We start from the raw sequence: 6177 nt of genomic DNA on the forward strand, positions 1-6177 counted from the left end.
TTTGATTCTGTCTAGTACATGGAAGATGTGTCGAACAAAAAATTAAAATAACAAAGTCATATATTCAAATACAAAAATAAAACAAATTCTATTTACTTTTATAAATATACTCATAAAATCGAAATTGAAATATCATATCACTATTGATATTGATATTTTAATTTAGAGGTTAATAAAACCTAACAAAATTAAAATTATCATTTATGATTATAAATTTTAGTATATTTAAAGTAAACATCACTAAATGCACATTACAATTAATTCAATCCATTTTCATTATGGTTTTGGAAATAGATTTTGATTGGGGGGCACATGAACATGATAGCATTGATTGAAATAACATAAAGTCAGATCTAAAGTTCTTATTTTAATGTAGAAATGAGATTTAAAGTTATAGGTTTTAGGTTAATTATAAGCATTATTGAAATTTATCCACAAAAAGGAAAAAAGAAACAAATATTATTGTTGTTGTTGTTATTATTAATAAGAATAAAGAAGTAAGAGAAGTTGTCAGCGTCATGATTACGAAATAGCGCGTTTTTGCCAAAGCGACTGCCCACAGCACCGTGCTTGATTGATGGTTTCATAGGGAGAGAGATGCTTTTTCTTCTCGTTTTTTAAATGAAGATTGGATTTATCCATATGGATTCAAAATTAGTGTAACCCTAATAGATTTCAATCCACACGTTTACTTAAATATTTTGGGTACAATAATATTCTATGATTATTTGGATCAACTTCCTATCTCAAATGCTCCATCCAAATAAACAAGTTAAATTGAACAATTGAAGAAGCATACAAAAAATAATAAAATCAAAATATTACTATTTGTTTTGCTTTGAAAGGACAAATTATTTCAACACACACATATATAGCTTTCCAAATGTCATCTCTCGCAATGTCATTGTATTTTATTTTCTACATATCTCCACGGCCTTTAATTGCGTTTTAATTAAGTTAATTACAACTTTTGTTGTACCATATAATTATGATTTACATCTTGCGTTTAAATCTCATTCTTATGATTTTAGTTCTTTTTGTTTTGCTTTCAAAATAAATAATGTATACTTTTAATAATACAAGAAAAATAATTATTTTAATTAGTAGGAATCAATTGATACCAATCAATTAAAGTTGGTGAAATTGATTATTTTAAGTTACTCTACCTTTCCATCACCGATTAAAATTGTGATATGTACATAAAACTTTACAATTAAGTATAAGTAAATACTATTTCAAAATCCATTTGATACTTTCACGCTCTTTTCTTCTTTGTCCTACGATGCATTTATTGAGCTAGTTTCTTTTGTTGAAAAAATTATATATAAACAATAGTTTACACAAACCATCAATATTTAAATTCGACTATAAATATAGGTAGACATGCAAAGCTGAAATTATAACTTTGAAGTTTATGTTAATTTTTTGTACAATCTAAGGTATTTACATATTTTATGAGAAATTTTTTTTGAAATATAGGTTAAAAAAATAATTTTCGAAATATTGATTACACAGACAAAATAGTATTCAAAATGTTCGACATATACAATGAGATGTATACAAGCATTTGAATGATTCCTTGAATACAAGAAGTATTGAAGATTTTTTTTTCGTCGTTGTGAGAAAAGAAATCATCAGTTTTGGTATATGTATGTGCCTACTGAGTTATACATCAAAAATAGCGACAAAAACAAAATTGAATTGAATGTTTTAGACAATCATCCCTATATTTTAAAATGTGTTGGTCATAAAATTTTTCAATTTTATATCTAATATTTTTTCAAGTTATAATTAAAAAGGTGTCTGATAAATTATTATTTTAAAAAATTTCTGTCCAATAATTTGTTTTTTATATATATATTTATGCCCATTAGACAGAATCACGAAAATCTAGAGATTAAATAGGCAACCTATATCTAAAAGAAATTAGAGTAATTGATAATTAAAAAAGATATAGAACTTTTCAAAATAAAATAAGAAAATAAAAAGGATATTAAAGAAAATAAAAAGAAGAAGATGAAATTTCAACGATAGGGTTTGATTTGTATTAAATGGCACCAAAAGGCAGACCAAAATGCTTTCAACGTTGTCTCTCAAAAAGATAAATAAATCAAATAAATGCTTTCAACGTTCCCAATCCGGCGGCAGTTCACATTCAAAATAAATAAATAAACCATTTATTTTATTTTATTTAGAAAAATATATTTTAAATAACTCTAAAAATATTTACAAATATTTAACAAAATATAATCCTATGTATTTATAATAAACTACAATAAACAAATAGTTTATTCACCTGTGTGTTAGATAACACAGTATGTTTCGATCTATTTTATAATAATTTATTATTTTAATTTGATTTTGCTATATTTAAAAAAAATTATTTTATTTGTTTGTTCTGTTCGATTTTATTTGATAGGGTTTGTATGAGTGATGATTTTCTTGGTGTAATGTCAAAATCCCATATTGATTTAAGTGTGTATTTATTTTAATTGGAAAAGTGTTTTAATAGAGGGTCCCTTTGACTTGATAAGTATATAATTTTAATGCCATGATATCAAAATATAGCCCAATTGAAACGTTGCAATGTAGCTCAAATTACTAGGCATTAAAAAAAACGAGTTCAAAGCTCTATTCTTGTACGAAACGTTTGTCTTAACTTTTAGCAATCTTTTTTCTATATTTATGAGTTAAAAGCCAACTTATGCATACAATGACTTATGTAGGAACAATATTTCATAAAAATAATTGTAGCATATAAGAATTGAATCCAAAACCTTGTGATTTTGTAGTGGCACAATTACTACCCAAGAACCATAATATAGTAAAAATAAAGCATTATTTAACATATATTGTAATTTAATACTTCAAAACTAATATTAAAATACAAAAACTGAGAATGTGAGGGGCACTGCCCCTGACCCCTTAATAAATCTCTCTTGTATGCACGTATCGTTTAATTTTATGAGATAACCAATTTGACCCTGCGATATTTAAGTGTTGAGAAGATTCATTAGATATTAAATCATAAATCGATTGGTCAACATAAATATGTAAAAGAGGCAATTAAAAAACATGTGAAAATTATAGAGGAGAGGAAATCTTGTTTTTGTGGTTGTGAAACTTAAAATCTACTTTATGCTAACTTATATCATATATGGCTTAATAATCCATCAATTTTTATTAGTACCAGTTACTGATAAATTTTAAAATTTTACTATAATTTATAAATATATTTTATCAATTTTGTCATTTACTATAACTTTTATTTTTTTTATATCGCATACAAATGTAACGATTTTTAGAAGAACCATTGTGCAGAGAAATATCAAACCTTCAGCATTAAACATTTAGAAAAGAATATTGTGTTAATTATTATTGAAATAAGTTGATTTTGGTAATATTATTTTATTTAATGTCAAAGAATGTAAATAAAAAAATATATAAAACAAAACAAAGGTTAGAGATGTAATAATTATGTGTTAGAGGTCAAAATCAATGACGAAGTCTTTTATTAACAACAGAAGTGATGATATTTGAAAGTAAGATTGAAAAAGATAGTTGTTTGGTTGGTTAACTAATTAAATTAGATACAAATGATTATAATATTGACCATTTGGAGCTTTTAACCAAAAGTCCATTTCTCATTTTGTATCCTACTGCCTCCCATCAGGTTGAACACAAATTTGGTAGTTTCACATTTATATTTAAATGTCTTACATGTAAAATAGGAATAACCTAAGTAAAAAAAAAATAGAGCGGAATAGACACAAATTTCAAAAACGAAAACCAAATAGTTATGGATTGAAACCCTAATTTTTTATTTACATCTTATAGGATTTCAAACTTTCAATAATTTTGACTACGGTATTCAATTTTTTTTATTTTATCAATTAGTATGTTTAATCGAAAATTGATGAGAATAATTTATACGTAAAATTATCTGTTAGACGTATTTAAATAATACGTATAATTAAAGTGTGAGATGTATACGTAAATTAATAATTGATCACACTGAGTTATTTTATTCTAGGTCCAAAATTCCTAATTGAATATGGATTAAATAGATAGAAGCATATTTCTCAATTAATTAGGATTTAGCAAGAATCCTAATTGAACTAATATATAAAGAGACTTAGGGCTATGATTTCTAATATACCAAAACAATAAGCAATCAGTCCTTCTTGTATTCCATCAAGAGAAAACTCTAACATTTAGAGTTTTTGTTGAGGAAGCCATTAGATATTTTGTAGTCATCATCAATGGAATTTGATATATAACTTGTTATTGACAATTTGACATGAATGATCTCGAGTTAATCTATTATATATGTTTAAAGTATTTATGTCAACATTACTGTATTAGGGTTTAACTCAAACAAGTAAGATTAGTCAGGTAAATGAAATCAAATGAAATAATTAAACACAATAATAGACATCTTGGTTTGCCCTTGTAATTTGGATCTAATTATTGTATTTTAACTATGGGTTAATCAAAATAACTTATATGTTGGGTTGGGTTTACACACCTCCATTAAACATCAAGCCCAAACTAAACCTACCCATGAAGATTTCTAACCTTAATCATGAAATTGATATTAAAAGTAGAGGAAATATTATAACTCTTCTATAACATTGATAAATGTAAAATTAAGGGTTATAATAATTACTTTCATATGTATATAGTGATTCTGATTCATATGTTTACAAAAATTAAATCTAATCCAATATATTACCAACAACATGTTAAAAATTTATAAATTATTAGGCTCAAATGAACAGTTATCATCCTAATTTTTTTACTAAAAATGTTGATATTTATTTACCAACACAAGTATTAAACACGTTTAATTATATTATACTCATGTTGACTCAAGAACTACTTTAAATTATTTTACAGAAAATAAATTCGAGAAATAAGTTATATGGAAAGAGAAGCACTTTAACTTTATAAATTAAATTTGATTGTTCAAGGTGCTTTCCACTTTTAAATGTTTAATCAACATTTCAATCTAAATGTATTATCCATTGTTGTTGTTATTATTATCGGGGTCTTTTAAAAAATATAACAAATTGGTAAAATAATTACGTATTATAAAAATTTTAAAAACGAAAAAAGTTCACATATCATACAAAAAAATTATCCGCGATTAATTGCCATCAACACGTAATATATTTGAAAACGATCATTCAAATTTGTTATTATTTCCTACACGATCGTTTAAATAGATTTTTTTTTTCCATTTTGGTAAGTTCGTTTAAATTTGTTTTTTTACTATTATTAAATTTGACAATCCAATATCCATCTAATTTTTTTTCGATCATTTATATTTGGTTGGAGAACCAAATAAAAAGAATATGGAAAGGAAAGACAAACACCGGTGGATTTAGTATAGGTATAGGAGGCTAAACTTTATTGTCTTTATATAATATGTACAAACAAAATCAATTAATACTTGAAATTTATAGACAGTTTAGTGATAACTATGATTGTTAGTCCACAGTTTAAGTTTTACTTATGTAGTTTTTTTACAGACTTTTATTTTTTTCTCTAAGATACAACTTGAAGCCCCTGTCAATAAATTTTCTGGATCCGCTACTGAAGACAAATATAAACATTTAAAAAAATTACAAGAAAGAAGAGAAAGAAATATATGAAAAGGAACTACAAAACCTGAAATAATTTTAAAAATAGTAAGTTTTGTAAACTTTTTCATTTTATTACATGGGTAGATATTTTTCCTATTTGTTATATTAATGATAATTAACCTGATTATTTTATTTTATTTTTAACGTTCAAACTTTAAAATTTATTTGGAAAAAAATGTGTTAATTAAAATTCTATGAAAATAGACACATCCGCTAATCTCATAATTGAAAGACGTTATTTATAACATCACCCAAATAATCAGCCTGCTAGCTAACGAATAATTGTTGAGTTTGTAAATAAAATTAATATTAGTGTTAGAGATAAAATCAAATAACTAATAAGAGCCATCTTAATATTATATATAATTTGTAAACAATATATAATATGATTCGTATCAACTATGATCACCTTAAATTTATCACTTTAATGAAAGTATAAACAAATTTTCAAATATATACTTTGAAAATCATATTTAAACTTATTGTGTATTTTCTTGTAATCAACATTCTGTTTGCTCAGAAGAGATAA

The sequence above is a fragment of the Cucumis sativus genome, chromosome 5 (genome assembly GCF_000004075.3).
Source record: "Cucumis sativus cultivar 9930 chromosome 5, Cucumber_9930_V3, whole genome shotgun sequence".
Taxonomy (NCBI): Eukaryota; Viridiplantae; Streptophyta; class Magnoliopsida; order Cucurbitales; family Cucurbitaceae; genus Cucumis; species Cucumis sativus.